Here is a 25604-nt window from a genome sequence, read left to right as displayed (position 1 = left end):
ACCAACGGCTGACGTTGCTCTGGTGTGTGTGTTTTTGCTGGCTAGTGAAACATCCTGGTACAGGCTATTTACTGGAGTTTACCAGCCTGTTGCTCATGCAGTATTCGAAGATAATGACAAGCACGGCTGTTTTTGGCTTTTGAATATCCAATAGTCCACCACTAACATTTTTGGAACTTCTCGTCTTATCGAAGAAAATGAAACATTAGATTTGGTCTTAGTTTTTATTATTTCAAGCTCGTCATTGTCTCGTTTTCGGCATGAAAAAGAGGTCTTCACGAAAAATTTTCATCATAGTTTTCATCAATGCAATTAACAGTGGTTGCAGACGGGCTGCTAGCTCAGCACCTGCAAATGTGGGCTCACACAAAAAGGCCAACACAAAAAGGCAAATGGCCCTATCTAGAGCCAGTATTTGGTTTGTCTGTTCCGGGCTACTGTAAAAACACCGCAGTGCATCATGACAGACTTCATAGACAATGACCCACTCCATATGTAGACAGGAACAGCTTGTTTTAAGGTAACACAATAACACAACACAATAATTCTTATTTTCAGGTGATTTTACACTACAGAAAACATACTTGTTATATTATTTTCCATTTCTGCCTAGATATCCCCCTAAACCTGACACACTGGACCTTCAAGGATGTGGAAATAATGGACAATATAAGAAGACTGCTAATGTTACCAGTTTTCTACAACTGCCACTTCCTGCACACCTGCTCCTTCTGCAGAGGTAACCACAGCAGGAATAGCTGTCTCCACATCCCAACCACACCTGCAGACTGACTAGCAAAGCAAATTGCACTCCTCAGTAAATGTTTAACCCACTGCTCTACACAACTATTCTGATGAAGAGTTTGTTCACTTTCTCATCAACGGTTTCAGACAAGATTTTCATACAGGCTTAGAGATCCTGACACTTGCATATCTGCTGCAAATGTGCTTCCCTTTGTGGTTGTTTTGTGCCTCTTTGTGGTCATTTTGCGTCTCTTTGTAGCCATTTTGTGACTCTTTGAGTTTGTTATGCTTCTCTTTGTGGTCAATTTGCATCTCTTTGTGATCATTTTAGATGTCTTTGTCATTGTTTTGCTTTTCTTCATGGTTTTCCACAAAGACTCTTTGTAGTCATTTTGTGTCTCCTTGTAGTCATTTTGTGTCTCTCTGTGGTCATTCTGCATTTTGTGTCTCTTTGTAACTGTTTTGCGTTCCTTTGTGGTTGTTTTGCATCTCTTTGCGGTCTTTCTGCATCTCATTGTAGTTGTTTTGTGTTTCTCTGTGGTCATTCTGCGTTTTGCGTCTCTTTGTGGCCATTTTGTGTCTCTTTGTATTCTTTTGGACTCTCTTTGCTCTCTTTGTAGCTTTGCATCTGTAGTTTTTCTCCCATCTCTTTGTGGTTGTTTTGTATCTCTGTGTGGTTTTTGCTAATCTTTGTAGTTTGACTTTTGAACAAGAATGTTAATAGTCGCCTCAAACAGAGGATCTGGTCCAGATACCTTTTGGGACCGTTTATTAATCCATCCGTGGGAAAGTCCACTCATGCATTTTCCCTGTTTGTATTTATTGATCTATTACGTCAAAACTACAACTACAACCAAAAGACATAGAGTTCTTGGGGAGAAACCAGGAAGGCAGTGTGATGCACTGAGGAGGAGGCTATGATAGCAGACTTTTTGCCTCAACTTCGAGTGTGGCCCCTCAGACAGAACACGTTTTCCTAGAGATGCAATTGGACGACATATCTGACAGCCTGGTTTGTCTGAATCATACAGAATCCTTAAGTCATACACGTTTAAAACACAGGCTTCTGTCAGAGGAAAGAAACAGAACCAGCTATAAATGTGACTGCGGTTGTAATTTAGAATCCTAATGCCAAAATATAAGAAATTTTCCTGCTATGAAGGGTACATGTGGCAAACACGTATACCACCCAGGTCAAAGGTGACACAAAATTTGACCCACCTATGTGCATGATGGGTTAATTGTACATTTCATTTATTATTTTACCTGTTGAGAATCACATTTTGTTGTATTCAGGGTTCCCACATATTTTAATGAACAAAATTTCTAAACTTTTCCATTACTTTTCAAGGACCCATAATATATATATATATATATATATATATATTTATTTTTTTCATTGCATTTTTCCAACATATCAGATTCAAACTCTATTCAAACATAATTTCAGCCTGCTGGCACTTGGAGGGAGAGACGGGGAGAAGAAACGTACGTGATGATAAACAAAACGGTGTCACACACTGACACATATTAGAGCTACACTACTTTGACAGCTACTGAAAATACATTTTCTGTTATGTTACCTTGCATGGAATATAATCTATGGAGATTAGTGTAACAATTTCATTAAACACAACAAAATTCCATGACTTTTCCAAAAAGTTCAATGATTTTTACCAATTCCATGACTTTTCCAGGCCTGGAAAATCTGACTGTGAAATTCCATTATTTTTCCCAGGTTTTCCATGTCCAAGGGAACCCTGTGTATTTTATAGTATTACGACAGTCCTTGACATGCATTACACAAGAGAATGGCTATGAGTCTACACACACTTCTTGTTCTTACAAGAGCTTGTAACAATTAATGAGACTATCTTCAATGACAAGGAACATTTTCAAGTAAATGCCTAGTTAATACATTCACAAGCTTTCAGTCATAGACCTTCTTCAGGCATACAAGACATATCCCCTGGCAGAACACTACCATGTCTTGGTTTTCTATTAAATCCGCAGCAGAGCATTTTTACATTTTTAGAGAGCACACAAGTATATATTTATACAAATATTTATATATATAAAAATATAACAATGATTATTATGATCATTATTATTATTATGTCAAAGGTGAAGTGCAGATCATTTATAGCGTTAAGTAATCCACTCAAACTCAAGAACCGATAACTAGTCGCTTGAAATAGACTGACCACCTGTACCATTTCATGCTTTTGGAATGATGTAGAATTATCTTTTTTTAATTTTTTTAAATGAAACACAAAACTGTGCACAAAGAAGCAAACATAAAGATTTGCATCCATGCTTGTGTCCTCTCACCAATAAAGATATAATACAACAATTGATGGTATGAGATGCATCAATCTGAATGCTTATTTTGCCAAGTCAGAATTATGTTTTAATTCAATGCATTATTTCTTAACATGACAAAGACTCTCTTTTATCATGGTCCACACTGCCACAAAATATTAAAGACACTACGCAGACTTTATGGACAATGATGTTTCAGATGGACCTTTTAGGTATCTGCGATTAACTGAGTTCTTCTCTTAAATGAGAGAAATAAAGGACAGTCAAGTATCACAGAGGATCCAGATAAGGGGCCCCTAAATCCTATGGACCTCTACCTTGTTCAGTAATCCAAGAGAAGAGAAGAGAAACAAAGCCCCTGGCAGCAGTGGCAGTATGGACCAGAACAGTCCCACAGATAGAGCAGAGACAGTCCTGTACTGTACGGCGGGTATGTTGGCAAGGTTCTAGATAAATGAAGAAGCAGAGGAGAGGCTGTCTGATTGATGCTCTCTCCTCTCAGGCACATTCTCATATTTAACACGCGCCCGTCACATTAAAGTGTGGCAATCTCCTCTGCTTATTCCCTCGTTTTCTGCTCCATATGGACACACACAGAAAATTAAAGTGCATCTGAGTGTGCTGTTGTATTACAGTGGGCCTATCTGTTTTGTGCATGGTGTGGAAATGTTAGAGATTGTGCTGGTGTGATCTGGAGCCTGAGAAATATGTTGAGTTCAGAAAATTCCATTTAGATAAATAATACAAGACACATTCAACCAAGATGATAAAAAATATGGGGGAAAATGTTTTTTTTCTCTCTGTGTGTGCTATTCAATTTACGTTACTGCCAATTTCACCTTTAATGTATTCACACACAATTTGTTTCAATTAATTACTTTGCAGGCAGAGTTTTGCAAACCTTAATTAAAATCAGACATTAAATCCTTTAAGCTGAATTATCAAAGTGCTCAGTCAATTATCAGCTTCATGCACATTTTTTACAAGCTTCCCTCCACTCTTAAGGTTCTGCAGCCTCTTCCAAGCTCTGTTTAACTCAACTAATAAAACTTTGGTCCCACAGGCTGCACCAACTGTCTCTTTCTGAGTAAGCCTCTCCAGCCTGCACCGTGCTCGGAGACTTTGCCCTTTTCGATGTGGTGCTACTGAAATCTGATCTGACATAAAAGCGTTCCGGTGAGCCCTGCAGGAAAGCCGTCTATCTGGGAATGCATGCCTGTATTAAAATCCAGGCTACACTCAGGCGACCGCAGAGACCCCCTAACATGGGAGCAAAATTCAGATTTGGACATTCAGATGAGGGTCCCGAGCCGGAATGCACCCGGGAATACACAGCCCTGCAAGTCTCTGCTCCGGTGTCGCGTGCACGAAGAAGACACCTCTGCATAAATGCACCTAAAAGATGAATGAAGAGGAAACCAACCTACCGGCTCGTGCGGTCAACTGCAGTGAAGCTGCTCGGTGATGGATGTGGAGAGAGGACAGTGTGTGAGCTCACAGAGACGCGCTGGTCAGTTTGAATGCGTACCCCGTGGTGCACCGGTGGAGCGTCGTGGAGAGATCTGCGCTCTCTCTTTCTCTCTCTCTCTCTCTCTCTCTCTCTCTCTCTCTCGCTCAGTCCTGCCCACCGTATATCCCGGTGAGCGGTACAATGAGGAGGAGCAGAGGAGGAGGGAGGGAGGACCGAGAGCTGCTGCGCGGCTCCACAGAGCTCATTCCCGGTCATACAGTGACAGAGATCACCGGAGGGTTTACAGCTCCCACGGGGCTCACCGGGGCAGTGTCTAGATACTGAGACCCATGATTCCCCCACAACCCATATTTGACAGTAAAATTTTAGTCTTAAACATATCGTCACATTTCACGCTTGGCCACAATGACATGTTTCCAGTATATATTTATTTATTCATCGGTGGGAGAAGTATTAAGATCTTTATTTAGGCTAAGTAAAAGTAATAGAACCTCAAAGTAAATGTACACTATTGAAAGTCCTGCATGAAAAAAATGTACCTGAAGTAGAAGCACAACAGCATGGGCGTGCAAAGGGGGGGGATTACCTAGGGCCAGGGGTGAAACTATAGACAGTGCAGGCAGTGCGATTGCACCAGGACCCCTGGGGTGGAGAGGCCCGCAGAGAAAGCAGGCCCTTGCATGTGATTCAGACTGCCTGGGAAATATGCCTGTTAATATAAATTATTTTTTGATTTTTTTTTTTATTAATTTAAAAATTCAACCCGTGTCACTCCAAAGTCATCGAAATCCAACGCTTGGGCAGTGACTTCCGGCATCAGACACTGGCAAAAAAAGGTGTTCTTTAACGGGCAGGATGGGTGGTGGATGGGTCCACAAACACAGACTTTCACACGTGAAGGCGGTGTTCGCGTCCCAAAGCCAAACCCTGTTCTTTTTTCCTCAACCCAACTACGTGTGTTAGTTGTTGAGGGAAGAAAACGTCAATTTGCGTTGTTGTACTAACATAGTGCATTTATTTTTAAAGACTATTTGTATATATCTCAGTGTGGAAAGTCCATGACCAAACATTGATATGTGACGGCGTGTGAGCGAGTGAGAATGTGTTAAAAAATGGTGCCATTTGCTGTGTATGTCCTCAAAAAGAAAAGAAAATAGTCAGTAGCCATCTAAAAACAATGATATGCTTTTATACATAAGCTATAAAATAAAATAAAATAAATAAATAAAAACTATTCAATTAAATGATTCATTTCTTACTATTTTTGTCAGTTATGCAGTGATGATTGCTGGGTAATATGTATGTTGATGTTGTCCAATGTCAAGTCTCTATTTGTGTCAAGACAATACATGCACAACAGCTTGCATCAGGGCCCATCATTATAGTGTGCACTGAGGCCTGTCGTAACTTCCCTATGCCACCGCTCAGGGCTCCAGTAGGAGGGGACTGGCCTCAAAAACCAAGGAATAATGGAATGATTGGTTTTGTTCACAATTTTTTATTTCCAAGTAATTAGTGCCACACAATGGCGTCTGGTAGTTAGGATGGGCCTCAATTCCAGATTTTGTGTCGAAACAGCTACTGTATAGATCGTCACATGATCAAGTACAGACTTGGTGTTGACAACATCTGCAAACATATTACCAATCATTACTGATTGGTCATTACTGCAAATCTATATATGACAAAAATACCAGATAAAAGAAGAAATTACGGGTGGCACGGTGGTGTGGTGGTTGCTGTTGCCTCACAGCAAGAGGGTTCCTGGTTCGATCCCGGGTGCGGGAGCCCTTCTGTGCGGAGTGTGCATGTTCTCCCAGTGTCAGTGTGGGTTTTCTCCGGGTGCTCCGACTTCCTCCCACAATCCAAAGACATGCAGGTTAATTGGTGACTCTAAATTATCCATAGGTGTGAATGTGAGTGTGAAAGGACAACATCAGTGTTGTCTCTACATGTCAGCCCTGCGATAGTCCTGTCCAGGGTGTACCCCGCCTTTCGCCCCTCTCCAGCTCCCCTGCGACCCTCAAGAGGATACGCGGTTAGAAAATGGATAGAAAACTATCAAACTTTTTGTGTCTAAGCGCACCAAAGAGCAAGCCAAAATATCAAGGCACACCTGTATTTATATCTGTGCACAACAGCTTATATAACGTGTGTTCTCTTATCAAGACTGTTGTTGTTGTTTGTCTTTATATCAAATAACAATTTACAACCAACTATTACTCATGAAATATTTATTAACAAAATGATTCAAGAATTCATTTTAAGCTTTTTTAATATTACATCAAAGCACCAATAACACATCCATGTAAACAGGAAATAAGATAATGTAAGATAATGTGATGTGTTACACACTTATAATTCCCTCGCGCAAATGGCAACAAATAGGTTCCCCGTGAAGGTTTTTTGAAATTAGATTAAATTAAATAAATTTTTTTAGGTAGTGTTTGCCTCTTTATTGGGAAATGCCTGCTCACAATATACTGATTAAAAATTAAAATAAAATTTAAAATGAATTCCTAACTTTTTGTATAGGCCCAGTTGAATATTACAATAATAATGTGTGGTTATCACAATATCCCATGGCACACCTGAATTTGCATCAGAGCACACCAGTGTGCCTTGGCACACCATTTGAAAACCGCTGGTTTATGTCAAATAAATACATAATTTTGTTTGTAGTTTTGTTAACATTTCACAAAAGATACACAAACTGAAAGGGGTTTGCCTTCTCAAGGGCATATATAGCAGATGACAGCATTTGTATTTCAACGTGAGCTCTTCTTTGAACACAGGCGTATTTCTGAGGTGGCAAGCTGAATCACTTGCAAGGTCCCCCTACCCCATGAGCCCCAGTGCAACCGCAGTGCCTACACTGTCTATAGTTATGCCCCTGGTGCCACGACTAAATCAAAATTGTCTGAATAAATCAGCTGAAGACTGAACTTTGAACTTTGAACTCTTCCCCTTGAAGAAAATGGTTTAGTCCGACCCCAGACTGAATCACCGTGACATCACTCTAACAACAACAATCACTTCCAGGAAGAAAACGGGCAGTTGATTACAACTGTGGAGATATTGGCAAACTAAAATTGACAAACTTCTTGATTTCTTTAATTTTCAGCTGTAACATTTAAGGACATATAGTTAAACACAGTAGTCCAGCGTGTCTGTCGTTTCTGCTGTGCTTATTTAACCTACTTTGGTCCTTTGTTATTATATTTGATAAAACCAAGTCTACTGGCATGGAAGCTAAACAATGCACTGCTGTGGATTGGGCTGCAGCAAAAATGTATTTTGGCCACCTAAAAAAATCACTATCAGTTTAAGTGTACGCTGTATTTGAATATTTTTTGTCAGTGGAGTCTGGTGGCTTTGATATAACCGCTTCAGTTATCTGTTAGAAAAGACTGACAGCAAGGTATAGCAGTGAAAATATTCTAAATATAGGATACACTTAAACTGGTTTTGTTTACTGTTTACCATTTACTGTCTGGTAGTGGTTAAAAACAACACAAACAGCACTGTTAGATTTTAATATATAATGACACAAGAAAAGTTCTACCTGAAAGTTATTTAAATAAACATTGTGATTCGGTCATAATTCAGATTTGCTCTAAACGCAGCTAGAGCCAAGGGAGTGGTTGCTTATGCTGCTGGAGCACCAACATACATTGTCATGTCTTTCCCCAAGAAAGTAAAATTGGGGTTCCAAAAAAGAAAGAAAGACTTTGTAAAAAAAAAAAAAATGGAACAAGAGAGAAAGGGCAGGGGGCCTACAGAGAGTACTTATGCACTGGGCCCAGAATATGGTGCTACACCCCTGTACAACAGTATTAGCAGATAAAAATATCAAAAGTAAAAGCATTCTGATTACATTATTTATATTCAACCCAATCACCAGAAAAATGTTGGCACTGTATGTCTCTGCAAACCACAGATTTGTTACATTTGTAGGAGACGATAACAAGCATCACAAGCATGAGTCCAAGCAAACAAACAATCTTCATGGAAACTTTCTGCTGTAAAATTTCTTTTAACCTTTTAAGGGATTCTGTGTAACAGTGTAAGTCCCTCAACTCAGGAGAAATTAAGCATAAAGTGTTATACTTAAGGAGAAAACCTAAGTTGTTTTGTGTGGTCCCTGATCTTCAAAGTAAGAAGCACTACTGTTAGATAAATGTAGTGTTGTAAATGTTTCATCGAGTGCCATAAAATGGAAATACTCAAGTACAGTACAAGTACCTCAAACTTGAACTTAAGAACAGCACTTGTTTGATTTCTAAAATGTCAGAAAAAAATTGCAATAGAATCGTCACATTTTCCCAAAGCCAAGTTGACATTATGAAACTGCTTCTTTTGTCCAACAAACAGTCCAAACTAACATTCAGTTCAGTGTCAGGAAGGACAAAGAAAACCAACATAAAGCTGGAGAAGGGAGATTGAACATTGTTGCCTTAAAATGACTTCCGACAATTAGTTGAATAATTGATTCTGTGGATTGACTAATCAGTTATTGGACTAATCGTTTCAGCTGTGGTTTTATATTGTCCCAGTGATATCCCTGCAGGGACCCATGCATCATTTGTTACAAATACAAGTCACTTACTTTCATTCATTTTCCCAAGTCATGCTTCGTTTTCCAGATGTGCATGAACCTGCCTTGACTCTCTCATTTCTCAAAATCACTGGGAGGGAAAGAACAACTAAAGGACAGACATGACCGTGGACAGATTATGGGACAATGGGCCCTGTGCAGGAGAAAGACAGGGTCCCACCCACTCCATATAGTACCGTCATTCTCCTTTTTATTTTAATGGGATGGCTGTAGGTTAACCTATCTGTAAAGTACTGCTATTGAAAGTTGCTCCTGAGCCTTTTTGTGATGACACTGGAGATAAAGAAAGACTCGATCCTACAGCAAATCCTAACTGGCACACCTCTCTACCACTGGTGGAACAAGTATTTAGATCCTTTTGTTAAAGGAATACTTCACCCACAAAATGACCATTTGTATATCAGTTCCTCACCGCGTGTTACATTGAATTCGTGAAGAAAACTTTGTTTCTCTTGCATACCTCCACAGTGAACGGAGAATCCAAAAAACAAAATTTCTTCATGAATTTAATTAGTCAGGGTAGTAAGAGCAGCAAACTACATCAAACATTCAGTTTACAAACTCTCACACAACTCTTGCAGTATAGCCAAGTCTCATTTATCCAGTTGTAGACTCAGTACTTCACAAACACATGCATTTTTGAGAGAGACTGAGACTGTTTGTACTGCCATATTTTAAATGTATTAAACATGATGTTTAGCAAAAATGCATGCGTTTGGGAAGTACTGAGCATAAAATTTGATAAATGAGACTGCACGAGATGCGTGAAGTTTGTGAATAGATGGTTTGATACAGCTTTGCTGCTGCTAAACATGGACTCCTATGACTATAATTCATGTAGATTGTTCACCTTTTAGATTCATTCACAGTGGAGGCATGCAAGAAAAACAAAGTTTTCTTCACAAATTCAACATAATATGAGGTGAGTAAATGATGAACAAATGATCATTTTGCAGGTGAAGTATTCCTTTAAAGTACCAGTACATGAAAGTAAAAACAAGTCCTGCATTTAAAATCCTAATCCAGTGAAAGTCCTGTATTATTATCCGCAAAATGTATTTAAAGCATTAAAAGTAAAACTTTTCGTTCTGCAGAAAAATGCTGTGACTGTTATATTAGAAAAGAACAAAAACATTGTGTAACATCTGGATCTGAAAAGAAACTTCACATGTTAAATAAATGTAGTGGTGTAAGTCAGAAGAAAGATGTTGTGTCTGAACTGTAGTGGAGAAGAAGTATCAGGGTTAGGGTTGGGGGTGTGGTAATAGGGGGAAAGTGGGATTGATTACCCTCGGACCAAATGGAAGGGGAGGCCTTGAAAAACCTGGAGTGAAAAGTTTGATTTTGTTTGTAATCTTTTATTTCGTAGTAATTAGTGCCATAACTAAATGAAAATTGACTGAATAAATAGACTGAAAGACTGAACCTTGTATAAAACAGTTAGGGTTAGGTACCACACTTTACAATAGCCATAACTGATAAATGATAAATTGAAAGCTAATTTAACTTTAGTTTTATTGTTAACAAACAGCAATGTGATGATGTAATATGATGTAATGTTATAATTAGTTATTTTAACAGTTTATTGTTGCACGCGTTATGAAATTAAAGATAGACCAGATATTTGTAATACTTAATACATCATAGTTGGTTTGTAAACTATCTAGAAACTTATTAATTTTTTTTGGGTATAAAAAAGTTGCAAATTAACAATATAATTTTAAATGGTTAGCAAATACTGTGTGGTACATAAACATCATTCAGGTGTCCATTATAAAGTTACAATATTTATAAATGCAGTATTTATGACCATGTAACAAGGTATTATAATGTCCAGTTTCAACTTTAGAATAGACATCCAAATAATGTTTATAGATGTTTACTAACCAATTAATAATGATTAATACAGTTTAAACAAATATCTGGACATTTGGAAAAATTACAACACAAGTGAGTGACTGCTCATGATGCTGGAGCACCAATGTTAATGTCCAAAAAATTGGGGTTCCAAAAAAGAAAAGAAAGAAAGGAGACAGACAGTAAACTTACTTTGTAAAAAAAATAAAATAAAATAAAGGCAAAAGGTGCATGAGGGAGACATGGTTCAAAAGAGGAGGGACAGGGCTCCTACAGAGACTGCTTGGGCATAAGGCCCAGAATTTGGTGCTACACCCCTGCCCTTGGGCCCCTGGGCTTGTGAATATGACACTGTCTCACTGGTGTTACCTTTTTGCATTGGTGTTCATTTACATTTCAAGTGTATTCTTTACTGTCTATATTTTCCATCCATCCATCCACCTCTGAATCCCACTTAGCAGACATTGTATTTTATTAGCAGATCTCGATAAGCTCCGTCCTGTTAAATCTTTACATTTGTGCTGAAATGAAAAAAGGAACTGACTCTCCACATTATTGGCCTTGTAAGGGATAATCAGTGAAATTACAGCATTACAGCGTATCACCACCTCTGCTCCTGTTTATCCTCAGGTAATTGGACTGGGATTTAGGCTGGTAATGAGCTAAACAAATGGACTGCAATCTGGAGCTCAAACACATGCATCCATAACAACCCAAGTTAGGGTGGAAGCCTTCAGAGTCCCAGGTTGGAGTGAGTCCGCCATCTGCTGGCCATATATGGTCAATTTGTCAATGAATTAGAATGTACTGAACACAAATCACTCTGCTTCATCTGCCTCTGTACAGCACCTGCTGGGATGGTAGGTGTGAAAATGTAAATACAAAAAGGTGAAACATGACAAAGTCTTGGAAGTTTATTTTTATAAACTGTTCCATCTCTGAATGATATCAGCTCAGTTTCTCCAGTGATCTAAACATCTGAGAGACATTTTCATTCTGACACAATGAAACTAATTTTTGGAGCTAAAAGTGACCATATTTGGATGAGAGGATGGAGATAACCCTAATGCTAGCTGCTAGCTTTGTTAGTACCATGCATTTACAGCTATGGCCAACGATGAAAATGCTAATGTTAATTTTTGCTAGGGAAAAAAGGGTGAAACCATTGCATGTAGGCTACTAACCAGAAAAACTTTACATCCAACTCCTTAGCGGATCCTTGAGTGTAACCAAACACTGAACAATATTTTAGTGAACTGAAAACACACTGAAATAGTGGCGGCTATGGCTATGCCTGTACTCTGTGATTCTGGGGTTATGCCAATTGTTACATTACTTACCGAACATTTCTGCCATGGTAGTGACTTGTCAATGGTTTTGGTCTCTATAGCTAATTTCAACATTCATGACAGCAGTACAGGGGATGATTTGTTTTTTATGATTCACCCTTTACATTTTATTGAGGACCAAAATTATGCATTTAAGGGAGGGACCGCTTGATTAACATACTGTCTGTGTCATTGCTGCACTCTGTGAGTACGATCCACCCCTCGCTCCTCAACAGCTCTACAGTCTATGGGCAGTCTTTTCTGGTTGCAGAGCCCAAGACAAATTTCCCACTTTGTGAGACAATAAAGTAAATCTTGATCTTGACTCAGTTTTGGAGCCACTCTCAAGTGGATATCAGAGGAACTGCAGTTTCTGGTACCTCAGTATGTGCTTCTGTTTTTTAGCCCCGGATGTTGCCATTTGTACACAATGCAAGTGCTGCCATCATAAATACGTTAAATTATGTCTGAGTGTCTTTGTGCGGATGTTATATTGCAGTTGGGGAGAGAAGCAAACTAACAACAAGGAGAGTATAAAAAATATGCGTACACCTACCTCACTTAGTCCCACAATTATACAAAAGAGACTGCGGGAAAAATTGGTTATACAATCAGCATCATAGACTCTTCCAAGACTGCCTGAGTTAGCAAGAGCTAAAACAGGAACACAGCATACATTGTACATGAAAAAGAAAATGCAATGAAAAGGCACAATTCACCCATCAAACTATGACAGGGGAATAATCACTCTGCACCTACTTCATCATGAATGCACATGAACACAAATAAAGTCCACAGAGTGATGAGACAGAGTGCACTTAGGAGTCCGAAAATCTGGGTCCATGTTGCCTGTACCATTTCACTCTGTCCTGTCCATTAAAAAAAGGCAAACAGAAAAATTAATCTTAAAAAAAAATAGATGTACCCCTACTGTAGGTTGGCTTTACAAGTATTTGCACTGTCATTGTCCAGTATGACTTAAAAAAAGCAAAAGCAACAGTACTGTCAATATGTCTGTTTGTACTAAAGGCTACAAGTCAATCAGTGTGTTTTAGTCCTTTTTCTCTCTGATGTTTCAGACTTACATTTAGTAACATGTGTAATGGAATCCTGACAGAATATAATTGCATTTTCCTCCATTGCAGCGCTTTCAACGTGAGCAACAGAATAAAAATAGAAACGGGTGTCCAACAAAAGTTCAGCTCAAAATGGCACACTGCATCATGTCACTTGCAGGCAGTTCGGACAGTCCAGTAGAAAACAATGCAGTCAAAGTGATTTAGTCGCTGATGCTTGCTTGCATCACATCCCGTCAGGACATGGTGTTACATGTTTCATATTTCCCTGCCCTATATGCACCAGACTTATCTGGTAATTAGACCTAACAGCAGGTCTTTCACATTGTTGTCACTTATTCAGCCCATGTTCTGTCTTTATCACTTCATATCCTGTGAACTTTGAGCAGAGCGACTGATGGAAGGAAGGCAACAAGATAGCAGAGGGAGAGTAATCTTAGCATCTGGCACGGTTGCATTTGCCTGCAGATGCTGGCTGCTGATTGGACGTCTTGGAAAGAGCACGTAGGAAATATCAGATCTGCCTGTCAAATATGATTCACGACCAACAGCAAAGTTGCTGAGGATTTACAGTAATATTCTAAATAGAGTGTGAACTCTGTCATTAAAGGACACTGTCACTGTCAGTCAGAGCTATAGGCCAGCTGGGTAAATATACTCACCATTCTGTAATCAGAGCTGGTGGAATTCTGTTGTGGATGTCTTACAAAGCAGCTTTACAATTACACACAACTGAACTGTTGTTCTGAAAAAAAAAATCAAAAAGACACAAGAAGAGGACATGGATGCATCACCAAAGTTTGTAAGGTGACATGTTTATTTCCTGAAGCAAACTTTCTCTTCTCCTGGTGTCATGTAATGCAGGAGTGATATGAAAACACTCTGCTCAGGCCCAATGAAAACACACACACACACACACACACACACACACACACACACACACACACACACACACACACACACACACACACACTGTGATCAAATCAAATGAAGGTGTCACACTGTGATGGATTATCTCACTGTCTGAATGCTGTTTTTTTAGACTTTATAGGAACAAACAACAGCAAATGGCAGCTTCTGATGGAGGAAAACAATGTGGATATTTACAAGTCTGCTGATTTTGTACCTACGAGCCAGGAAAACCCACAGAAGACAAAGGGGAGCAAATATGTTACCTTTTGTATGAATTCTGGGCCACTGAGTGTCATTGTGAATGTTAATGCAAGCAGTGACGTTTGTAGAAATCAGACTGTTGTCTCTCAAATTCTGTGTGACTCACACTTAGAGTTTTGGCAGCTATTGCTTGAGTCAATTCATGATATTCAGAATGAAATCAGTCCCAATGATGGTTACCAGTCTGCAAACAGAAAATAGATTTGAGACGTGCAGTTACCAACTCCAGCTCTCCACCATGATCAAATGACTAAAACCCTGTTTCCACTGAGCAGTATGGCATGGTTCAGTTCGGTATGCTTTTTTCCATTTCCACTGCGAAAAGTTGTGGATGGTACCAATGCAACTGTTCCGTACCGTCCCCATTTTTTGTCACCCCTCTGTTGGGGTAGCTAGCACACAGATCCGGTACAAAAAGGTGGAGCTGTGAACACTGCAGTTGGTTGAATGGTAAAAATAGTGGACGGTCACTCTGCTCAGGACTGAGCTGTGGCTGGTTTTGAAGCTCATGCAACCAGTCTATGGGGGAGTGTTTTATTAGCAAACTGTAACTATAAAATTAAATGAAATTGCTGTCTCTCGCAGCAGGTGAAGTCAGAGAAAAAAATAATTTCATTCACTGGGCCGACTGCTGGCGACTTTTAAGGTGGAACGTGAACTTTAAATGTCTATGCATGAGTTGACAACATTAATCAGTCAGCACACCTTAAATATCACTGTGACAACGTTGATCATTCTATTAGTTTTTATATGACATACACTTTTAGTAATGAGTACATCTTCAAGTGTTTATATTTTCATCCAGCAACAAGCAACAGCATATATCCCAATCCTCACTTGGAGATAAAACAAGAGTGTCATTCCTGTGACTCCCGCAACCCCTGAGCTTGTATTACTCCGAATTCCACTGGATGCGTGTCCGTTACGACACCCACTGCGTGTGCAACTCCGCCGGACAGCGGGAGTCACAAGAAACCACGAGATCTCGCGAATTCATGCATAATCGCGCGATATAACAAGATGTAGTTTCTATAAACAGAACCACTAAACCAGAGGAGTAGTAGGAAGCATCTTAGTGCACCTCCATGATTAACGTCTCCTTGTCCATGGTGTCAACGGGGTGAAATGACGTCTGAAAACCTCTGACCTGTTGACTTCAGGCCTGCCTCTGCCCATTATGAGGTTTTCAAGGTGTAGTGCAGGGATATAGTGAACACTGTGTATTTTATTTTGAAAATTAACTGGATGTTTTATTTTGTTTCTGTGCACGACTTCCTGTCCCGCACGATTTGCTCTGTGCTGAATTGCTGCGTTGTGCTCCGGCGCAGAGGTTGCGCTAGACTTTTTCGTCGCCAGTCATTTTGACCGACAGGGTCGTAAAAATCCGGTGATAATCTATTTTTACCAGTCATTTTAATTTTCGTTCTTAAATGATGATAAAGATATTCAGAGACATTTAGTTTTCATTCGTTCGTTTTTAATAAATCCAACAAGCAAGTTATAAAGTGTGCATTAATAAGGACATGAACGAAAAGATGAACAGACATTCACACACCGCAGCGCTTCAGTTCGGCGTCTGGTCTACATGCGAACCGCGAGCGCTTCTCTCAAGCTGGATAGAGCGGATCGTACCAAACAGGAAGTCGGACACAGAAAAGACGAGAGAATCCGGCCAATTTTCAAAATAAAATAACAACAGCACGCACTGAGGAACGTGAGGGAATACCATGTTTATAATTTAAAATAACACAACAGTGCATAATCGAACACATTTTTCAATACCCTAATCACTTCATTACAATTTTAATTTTGTGTCACCGAGCCTACAGACTACATAAATATGCCAAGTGCGCAGGGGTGGTAATTGCAACCGGTCAAATGACCGACAGCCTTCAGATTTTCCGGGCATTGTTGTAAAAAACCGGTCAATGACCGAGAATATCCAGTTAACACGACCCCTGCTCCGGCGTCTGGCAAAAATAGAAGTCATGCGTATCTGTTGCAGAGGGCTCCGGAGCGCTGCAACTGTGACGGGGCTGGAACGCAGAGCAGCCGCAGCCGGTGGAAGCACACACATTGACTAGAATTGAAACGTATCGGCTCCGCTGCCGTTCCGGAGCGCAGACACAACCAACACGCATCTGGTGGAATTTGGGGGTAAGGACTAAATGCACACACCTGCTATTTTTATATATCTCATCGACAGAGACTCTCATGGCAGGCTGTTTTATTTTGTTCAGAAAATGTCGGCATGCAACCCTGTTCTGTGGACAATAAACAAAGTGAAGACTTTCCTCTGTGTGACTCGTAATGAGAAAGTGAATGAGTGACATCCCTGTCCACATTTGAAAGCACTGTTTGCAGTGGAAACGCTAGGGTCTAGGCACCATGTCTTAAGGGTTACTTTTGGTTCCAAGTTACAATACTGAAAGTGTTTGCTGGAAATGGGGCTAAACATACCTCTTTTCCACCAAACTAGCTCTCGGGTCACACTCTGAAATCGTCAAAAAAAATTGCATGGTTAGTGACTTGTGACGATATACACTGACAAAAAAAGCCATCCTTTCACATCAGCATGATACACAGCAGGCTGGAGTCGAACCCCGATCAACAACCACTTTCACCTGGGAGGCTGGTGTTTGCTTCCTGTAAGATTCTTCTATATCAGTGTGTTAAAACTTCCATACCTCAATGTCTTATGTAATTACAGTCATTCTGACTGATGACCTTCAAATGAGACCATGCATGTACATGTACTAAAAATGGAACAAGAGCAGCTTACAGTTTCCTTCGGGTATGCTTTGGATAGGTGTTTTAGGACTGTTAATATAAGTAATGTTAAAAAGGTTAAAAGTAAAAACAAAAACTGATTTATTTGCTTTATTTGCTGTAAATATATAATAATTTAGGTTGAATGACTCTGAATTAAGCTTTGTGGCTGACAGGGTTGTGCATGTGCATCCCCTATTGTGGGCTGCCACTGCTTTAGAGAGAAGTTAAAACCAACATACTCAAATCTGCACACATGGCCAATCACTGTGTGAAGTGGGTGGGATGGGATTATCAGATTATCCTGTTGAAACAATACTCACAAACTTGGATAATTTTTTTTATGAAAAACCCATTTAATTATTTTTATCGGTGGATATGAATATGGATAACTTACTGGGTATTGTTAGCTCTAATTGAGCTAACAATATGTAGCATCTCCATAATGACAAAAGTTCAGACATTTAGATTTGTATGTTCAATCTAAACAGCTAATTTATGTTAGCTCAAGTGGGTAGCCAAAAACCTGTTTTTATATACCCAAAAAATTTCTATAAAAATGAACTGCTTGGCAACCAGACCAGGTGTCTAATTGAGACAGGCCTTTATTTGTCAAAATGTGTAGCCACACCAGGCTAGTTAAAGGGACTGGGCGTTTCATTGGGACTAGGCTTTTAATTGAAGATTTACGGTAGTTTCAATACAGAAAACTATATTGTATGAAGCATAATTATGCTTTCAGGGTTCTCAAATCTATCTGGCCCTCACCTGGGACAAATCCGACAATGACTCAACAGCTTCCCTCCGTGGAGAACCTGCAGCCTGCTGTCGGTGAGTTTGTACAGTCTGTGGTTACAATTCAGTGACATAACATGCTTCATGAGCTGAAGCAACAGTCCTAATCTCTTACTGCTATTTTAACAGGAAAATGCAGTCACCTCACAGCAACCAGCAGGATCCATAAACTCCTGGGAACCAGTGAATGTCACTTTACCTACAGTAAGTAAGTGAATGTGCACAGGAATTGAAGATATCCTAACAGCAGAGTGGTTCAAACAGGTTATCTCTTTTCTCTTTTTCTTTTAAGTAAGACAAAGAAAGCGAATATGAATGGAAAAAAACATCAGTGTGGATGATGATGAGTGTTTCTGATGGAGCATCCAGATCTGCTGTACAGATTGTACCGCTTGAAGATAAGAGCAATATTAGCAGCATCAGCTTAATTTTCCGGAAGCATACTTCAGGCTGGTTGTGTGTAACGGCACATGGAGCCACATCTGAGGAGAGATAAGAGATATAATGAGCAGATAGGAGCCACTCCAAGGGCTCCTATCTCTCTGTTTCTACATGGACATACAAAAGAGACGACCTGAGTGTGTTTTCTGCTACTGTTTTATTTAATTTGTTCAGTACTGGAGTTTCATGGACCAAACAATGGCACAACACTGCGTTACAGTTTCTTTCTTTGGGTACAACCGACTAACACAAATGTTAAAATTATTCCTCTACAAATTGGACTAAAGCACACACATACACACACGCACACACACAGTCTCTTTCTCTTTCACAGGCGCCCAGCACAAAAACTCACTGCTTACACACACACACACACACACACACACACACACAGACACTCACACACTTACTGCACACTCATACATTCTCACACTCGCCCATACACACACCACATGTACTCACCATTCACAACAGAATACATTCTCAGGAAGAAAAAAAAAACAGTCAATTATAAATTTTAGAGCATTTCATATCATTTTTTTTTGTTTAATCACACTCATGTTGAACAGTTCCCACCTCAAACAGGAAGTAGGCCGCACCTTAACTTGTCTGTGTGGTGACTATTTGTCAAGGCCTGGAACAATACCTAATGACAGGATGCTTTTGTTTTGGGAAATTATCTCATGATCCAGTGACCTCACTGTCATGTGGGTTTACAATTAAAGAGTATATCTACTTTCAGGGGGGTGATTATCAACCAATGCCTGTAAAAATATGCCTAATTGAATACATTTTTTGCCATTTTGTTACTGGTTTTCATCGTTTACCTTATTTAGAATAACCCCCTTGACTCGACCAGCTCAGAGCTCTGCAGGACCATACCTGTGGTTTTGTCTGCACAGCACATTAAATACAAATACATCATTGCAGACCGTTTTCAAAGTACAAGGTTTTAACTGATTTCTTAACTAGCTTCCTGTGTCATGGGTTTCATTTCAGTATACTGTGACAATCAAAGGTTTGATGCTGAAAAGCATTGCTTTGTAGGGCTTTGTTGGATATTGTTGGGGGGGGGGCACATATGAAATGGGGGGTTTAGTATCCTAACCCAGGAAATTTTGGGCATCAATTACTTAATTCCCTGTATTTTTGTGAAATTTTCCTTTTCCTTTTTGCCTTTTCTGCATCAATTTGTGGTGTACATCTCTTTAATTTTGTCAAACTTTAAGTCCAATTTTCTTGCTTTTAGTGGAGGGGACATATGCACATATTCCAAATATTCAGGGGGATAGTGCAGAGGTTGTGTTTAACATGAAGCTTACTGTATTTGACTGTTTTGTTAATTCTGGCAATGAGATTGGTTTAAAAAGCTGCTGCTCAACAGCTGAATAAAAGAAAATCTCAGTATGTCCCAGAACATAGCAGAGGAGGACTCGGAATATGGTCCATGCTTACACATGCATTACTGCACAAACACAGCTTACAAAAAATAAAGAAAGTAATGATGCACTGTGGTGGATTATTTATCTTTAAGAAATAGTTTGACATTTTGGGAAACACACTTACTTGCCTAGTAGCCCAGAGTTAGATGAAAGAATTAATAGCCCTCTCACTTCTGTATGGCAAATGTGAAGCTACCATGGGTAACCAGTTAACTTATCTTAGCACAAAGACTAGAAATGGGTAAAACAGTTAACCTGGCTCTGTTTAAAGATAACAAAATCCACCAGTCAGCTTCTGCAAGATCACTTATCAACATATTTTCAACACATTCTCACCCTGAACTAGTCAAATAGCAACATTTGGTCAGTGGCTCTACACCTTCAACTATGATGCTCTAGGTACCCTCCAGCATTAGTTGTGAATGCTCAGGGATGGTGTGTCAATTTACGCTTGATATATGCACTGTGTCTTTTTAAAATAAACTTCAGTTTTCATAGAAATTGTAGATTCATACAGTTTCTTTTCAAACGAAACTTAGAATTTGATTTAAAAAAAATGTTTTAAGGTTAATTTCCTTAGGTTTAGGCAACAAAAGCACATGGTTAAGTTAGGAAAAACACATCATGGTTTGGCTTAAAAAAGTACATTTGTTACTAACATTATGTAATGTTGTTTGACCCACCCAATGTGGACTTTCATGCTCTTTATACTCTAGTAGTTGCTCTGAGAGTCAAAATGTGCCTCAGCTCAGTATGTTTCAGTCTGCTGCTAAATGGCGCTTTGATGCATCGGTTTTCTGACGCTAAAGGCCACTGACGAAGGGTTGGTATTGGACGAAATGAGACTGAGTCTGGGGTGAAATTTTCTATACAGATAAATCTATTCAGATATGACGTGTTAATCAGTGGGCTTTAGAGGTGCTGGTAAGCAGGAGTTCTTCGCTTTGGACAGATCCAGACTAACTGTTTCCTCCTGTTTCAAGTCTTAGCCAAGCTAAAAGACTGCTGGCTTTAGTTATACATTTACCATACAGACATGAGAGTATCAAGCCCACGATACATGAACATATTATGTGTTGATGGGCAGGAAATTATGTTCAAATTATGTGCAGGCAACAGAAAAACAGTGCCAATGCAAAGTCAATGAGGATCTGTTCCCGTGGTGGACACACAAATTAAATAAAAAGAGCAAAAAATCTGCATAGCATGGGTAGGAGGGATGGTGGATGGGTCATACAAACATGGACTTTCAACCAGGAGACCACTGTTCATGTCCAGGGTGAAACCAAAAGTCAATCTGGTGACGTGACTTTACGGACCTTACACATCTATGCAAAGTATTTCACGTAGGTACTTTAACCCCTTCTCATTCCCTGGGTGTCAAATATTAACACTTTGTCACGCCCCTTGGCATGTGATGTCGATGCCAAATGCAGCCTTTTATGTCTTTATGAGACCCACTAGGTTTTCAACTAACTCCAGTGTAAACCCATCTGTGGCCATATTTGACGCTGAGAGCAACTTTTGTAGTATAACGAGTGAGAAAGTCCGTATATGGTGAGAGGGAGGGGAGGTAGATGGGTCAAACAAAACTTGACTCTCATCCAGGAGATCACAGTTTGTGTCCCTTGTGAAACCCAAAGTCAGTGTTATTTTAATCTGGTGTTATGCAATTTATGTGAGATCATCGTGCAGTGATGTAACTAATTTTTACCCTCTTTTTCCTAAACCTAACCAAGCAGTTTTGTCGCCTAACTGTCACTGATCCACAACACAGGCTGTCATCACGATTTTTTAGTATGTTTTCCTACATAAAGCAGTGTACTCAAATTTGCACATATCCCATATATTTTGAAAGGCTGCAATCACATGACCAATGCACTGATGGCAGTAAACAAGGAAGCTGTCACAAGTGCTTGTAAGGAGGCAGGCTGTGTGAACTTTGTCTTTTTATGGCCTAAAGTTAACCTCTGTAACTTTACGTTAATTATGTAAATTTACATTATGGACTTAATGGTATTCATGGGGCGCAAATTTGTAGGATATCATACAAACTGTTGTGCATGCATTTTTCATAGGATGTCATACAAACTGTTCTATGAGAGTATGTTGCACAACATTAACCATATGTCACAATGTGTTAGCTGTGTAATATACAGAGACGCTAAGGGGTGCCCTGTGCGTCACTAGGAGACACTGGGGGGCATGACAAAGCACTGGTATCTGACAATGTGTAAATGAGAATGGGTTGGTACTTCACATAACTATGCAGGTTTACATCATTTATGTCCTGTATGCAGCTATTTTAACTGAAACCACAATCTTTTCCAAACTATTTTTCCAAAGTGTTTTTTGTTGTTTTATTCTCTCCCTACAAATAACTAAACTGGAATCCCATCTTTAACCATGTCAACGACGTGTTGAAACTGTGAATGTTCGCAATAGACTTTGCATTGGCATTGTTTTCGTGTTGCCAGCATGAAATTTTAACACATTTCATGCCCACCATCACATAATAATTATGGAGGCTGTGTGCATTTTCAACCTGGTCTCACTCCCAAGTTGTTGACATCAACATCAGACACCAACGAAAAAGCCCGTCTTTTCATGTCAGCGGCCTCAGGGGAGGGAAACGCAGACGGACAACAACATAAGTTAATAGGGTGAAAGTCAGAGAAGGGACGGCGGAAGTGGTGGTAGATGGGTCCAACAACCACCAGCTTTTACCTGGGAGGCCCGTGTTCACTTCTTGTAAGATTGTAAATCCAAACCCTGTTCTTTTTTCCTTAACCTAATAACGTGCGTGTGTTGGCCAAACGTAATCATGTGTGTTTGTTGTTGAAGGACAAAAGCTTCAATTGGCTGTGTTGTACCGACGTAGTGCATTTATTTTTAAAGACCCTGTATGCAAACTGTACATTTCCTGTGAAAACGGAAGTGTATTTTTAAAACAGACAATACATGTAATAGGCTGAAGTTGACACGTCAACAAACAACGCATCCAGGGTACCTTGCGCATCATATCTCGAAATGGAAAGTCCATGACCCAACGTTGATATGTGATGAGCTCGGAGTGAGAATGTGTTGCCATTTTCATGTTACTCTGGCAGAAATCTAATCATCTTAACCCAAACTACATTTTCTTCCCAAACTTTAACCAATAAATCTCTTTCTGGCAGAAAGCCCTGAGGGTGCAGTATACTGAAATGAAGTGAAAAAATTGGCCACCTGTAAAGTAGGGAACTTAAAACCCTAGGCTTTCGAACATACAAAGCAGTATACATGATTTAATGGGCTAGAACATGTAAAACCTCCAGTATGGTCCTTACATTTCTAATTGCTGAGCTTTAATAAGCTCTAGATGAGCACTGACACTCCCTCGTGTTCCTCGTGCTCAGCACAAAGACTAGAAGCTTCCTCTTCTCATGAATGACACACTTAACGTGAGTTAAATTTCTAGAGGAGCTTTAACAACAATATGGAATGTTACATTTACATTTGTATCATGTTTCAGGGGGAGGCTTCTTTATGAAACAACACAAAACACAGATAAAGTTCACTGGCTTACAGGAGACGCTGCAAGTGCTACGAACACACATACACTCTTATTCTGACTGTGACCCTGCCACTACATTCACCTCCAGACTGACACTCCACTCACACCATACATGTTTTTATCTCCAGTCGCATTGTGCAGATATAGAGCCCATCTTCAATACATGGTATAGGATTTCATAGACATATTAGTACCATTGGGATTGACACAGAAACATTTAGTTGGGTTATAAAAGAAAAGCATAGTATACACACTATACTTCCTACTTAATGGAAAGAGATTGCATCTGGTTGAATGCAGATTTTGTAAATAGTTTTTTTTAAAAACAGGCATATACTGTGTGTAGTGTGTAAGTGATGCCATCATACAAGAAGCTTTAATGATGATGCTCCTTCTCTCTGGCAGCTATAGGACATGTTTGAGGGATGAAGCAGGACTTGGTAGAGAAAACAGACAAACTGTGATGATGGTGGCAAGTTTAAGTGATCTATTGCTTCCACTGCCTTTACTCTGTGCACATTAGTTTTGAGATACTGAAGCTTTTTTCTTGCTGTGTGTATGAATGAGACTTGAAGCAACTGTAACTGAGGGATTTGGGGGTCACTGCAAGCTACAGAGTGAGGACAAGGAGGAGACACTACCATCTTTCTCTCTCATCACCACCACATGTGGCACATTTTCAAAACAACACAAAAAAGGTAACAAATACGTAACTTAGATCTTTTTTTTCCTACAGTTTAAAATATAAAATTCAAGTGCAATTAAAGTTCCAAATATTAGTTACATCACATACATTTCTCTCTTAAGTAACAATCTGTTACTTGCAGGTAGTTTTTCTCATCTTGCTATATATCTTTTTTATTTAAAAAAATTACAATATAGATTTTCTGATTCACCCCATTTATTCTTTCCCTGTGCTCAAATGGATAAAGCACCCACTTAAGGTGGAATGTTTTAGATTTCCCCACTTCAACATTTATTTATTTATTTCAAATTGTTGTTTGGTGTTAAATTATGTTTTAAGTGCACCAGTTATTTTCTCATGTCTGTGTCGTGCACACTGGGGCCAATAAAGAAATCCAGTTCAGGATACATCCATGTACACTTTGTGGGCCAATACGTCTCAACATATCATGCATGTACTTGTGTGTATGTCTACACAAACACATGCGTATAACACATCTGTATGTGCGTTGTACATCTGTGATGTGGGCTTCTGCAAGTTCTGACATGTTCAGTATAAATATTACAAAAACAAAACAACAACACAGAAAACAAAGCAGAGCAAAATAAAATGAGAGAGGTGGGGGAAGGGAATACAATAATGTGTTAATGAAGGTGCAGAAATCTGTAGATGGTTGGGAGAGAAGAAAAATCAATATATAGTGTGCAAAAATAGGGTTTGACCGATATGATACTGTCCATTTACTAAATACTGGGAGTACCACTTTACCGTAATATGTACAGTGACTTTAGGAACACATAATAACAATAATTAGTGAGCCTGTTTATACCTGCTACTAACATGAATTTTGGGTCAACCAATCACCAGTGGACAGCCCCAAATACAAGTGTAAACGACCACAAGGATGCGCTGTGATTCGATCACTCGAACCACTTGCCAACGTGGTCTGGGATGCATTTGACGTCATATCCATCAATCATTTATTTGTCACATGGAATTATACAAGGTAAAACTCCAGTGAAGTGATCCCATCAGCTCCTTTAACTTGTGCTCTGCAGTTAAGTCCTTTTTCACATCTTCTTACATTGTTGGCTGCTGCCTTCTAATTGTCTATATTACTGGATGGTTCTGGTAATCCATGGTTTCTGGCTGTGGAATTATTAAAGGGCCACTGTGTAAAATGGGTTGAAAACCGTTGAAAACAGTGACATCAGTGGTCAAATTCTAGATTGCAGGGCTCACTCGCTCACCCCTCCCGTCGGGTAAATGACGGTGGCCTCGTAGGGACAAAAAGCCTTGCGCAGACACGAGTTTTTCAGGAGTAGGT

At 39.5% G+C, this 25604-nt stretch overlaps 2 protein-coding genes across 2 annotated transcripts in view; both read right to left on the bottom strand.

Moving 5' to 3' along the window:
* The window catches only part of mpped1 (metallophosphoesterase domain containing 1), a 139748-nt gene extending 135192 nt beyond the window's left edge, over window positions 1-4556 (bottom strand). Inside the window, exon 1 of the mRNA XM_050036089.1 lies at window positions 4494-4556. The gene's annotated coding sequence lies outside the window, so the exon portion shown is untranslated. The remainder of the gene's footprint in view (window positions 1-4493) is intronic.
* Window positions 1-25604, bottom strand: part of scube1 (signal peptide, CUB domain, EGF-like 1) — a 647001-nt gene that overhangs the window by 396224 nt on the left and 225173 nt on the right. The window lies entirely within an intron of this gene.

Source organism: Epinephelus moara, chromosome 23, assembly GCF_006386435.1.
Source record: "Epinephelus moara isolate mb chromosome 23, YSFRI_EMoa_1.0, whole genome shotgun sequence".
Lineage (NCBI taxonomy): Eukaryota > Metazoa > Chordata > Actinopteri > Perciformes > Serranidae > Epinephelus > Epinephelus moara.
The sequence above is the reverse complement of the archived record's forward strand: the minus strand, read 5'-3'. Positions and strand labels throughout refer to the sequence as shown.